Consider the following 1750-nt stretch of genomic DNA (forward strand, 5'->3'; position numbering starts at 1 on the left):
TGTGATAGGAGTTGTATGAGCCCCTAATAAAACGATTAGAAAAAGAAAAAGAAGACAGTCTGTCTTGGAAGAAGTACAGCTGGACTTTGACGCACGTACTTTGGACGTGCCAGGAGAGACCAGGCCCCGGGGAAGGACATGACGCTCGGTAACGTGAAGGGGCAACAACTAAGAAGGCCTTTGATGAGACGGGATGGCCCAGTGGCTGCAGTCATGGGCTCAGGCCTAAGAACAATCCTGAGACGGCGCAGGACTGGGCAGTGTTCTATTTTTGTTTTTTCTTGTCATAACCAGGGTTGCCGTAGATCAGAACAGACTCCAGGAGAACGAATAAGAACAAGCTCTTTAAATATCACACGGTGGGGAGTCGTGGCTTTTCCTATTAGGAGAGAAAACACAGGGGCACTTCCCTTCTGGGTCCAAGAATGGGTGACCTGGGGGAGTTGCCTCTCTGATTACCACCTGGGGTCACACCCATGTCAATATTGATCTTTAGCTAAGATCAGCAGCTCCAGGTCACCTTTCCCCAAACAGAGCATGCAGTCCCTTCCGCCTCTCATCTGTTCACTCAATCATTTTATATGATGCCGATCGAAACAAACTGCCAAGCTGTTTAAATACCCAAAGCCATAACCTGTCACCACCTGATGGCAGAAAGAATTCCCCCAGGCAGGGCGTGTCGGCCTTGAGACTAAATCATTCTGACCACTCCTGTCATTGTCACATGCACTGTCCACCCAGCGACACGAGGGCATGTGCAGTGAAGGGAACACTAAGTGCCCTGCAAGTTGTTAGGGACGCGGCCAGGTGGCCGGCCAGGCAGGCTGCCTGTCAGAGACAGCCATTCAGCCCCAGAGCTCTGCTTCCTGCTAGAAGACCACTAACTGGCTGTGCCGAGCACGTAGTAGGTAGTCAATAAGTCTTCCTTACATTCGACCAGCACATTGTCAGGGGCAGCTGATGTGTACACCCCTGCCCTGGGCACTGTGTGTGGGTGTCATGGGGAGTGGGTGGGTGGGGCACGCTGACACAGGTGCTCACCTTAAAGGAGTACAGGCTGATGGGTGGCTTAGGCCCCTCTATTGAGTGTGCTGGGAGGTCTGGCCTTCAGATGGTAGTCCCTGAGGCAGTGTGGTCAGCATTGGCTTAGGGTCGGTCATCTTACGTAAGCAGAAGGAAGGTTGATTGTGGATCGTCGTGACCCTTGGCTAGCTTGTGCCCATTGTCGCTGCTGTTGTGTCGATCCACTTCATTTACAGGCCCTCTGCTTTCCCACATAGGGTGGCCTTTCCCAGCGGTTGGTCTTTCCTGGTGACCAGTCCTAGCTTTTGTGGACATGTAAGCGTACTTTGGAGACATCACCAAGGGTCTGTGCTAGAGTTTTATTTGATTTTTCTCCAAATTCTCCTTGGGAGCTAAATTTAAATGACTAGAATAGCCATTATTGTCAACTTACTACTACCTCTTACCCCCCTATCCCTTTCCTTATCCATCCATCTGTCATCCATCCACCCATCCATCCATCCTCCATCCATCCATCCTCCATCCATCCATCCATCCATCCATCATCCATCCACCCATCCATCTATCATCCATCCATCCATCCATCCATCCGTCCTCCATCCATCCATCATCCATCTTTCCTCCATTCATCCTCCATCCATCCATCCTCCATCCATCCATCCATCATCCATCCATCCTCCATCCATCCATCCTCCATCCATCCATCCATCATCCATCCATCCTCCAT

Source organism: Echinops telfairi, unplaced genomic scaffold (genome assembly GCF_000313985.2).
Source record: "Echinops telfairi isolate 266 unplaced genomic scaffold, ASM31398v2 ScPeMD7_7457;HRSCAF=8495, whole genome shotgun sequence".
In the NCBI taxonomy this organism is placed as follows: Eukaryota; Metazoa; Chordata; class Mammalia; order Afrosoricida; family Tenrecidae; genus Echinops; species Echinops telfairi.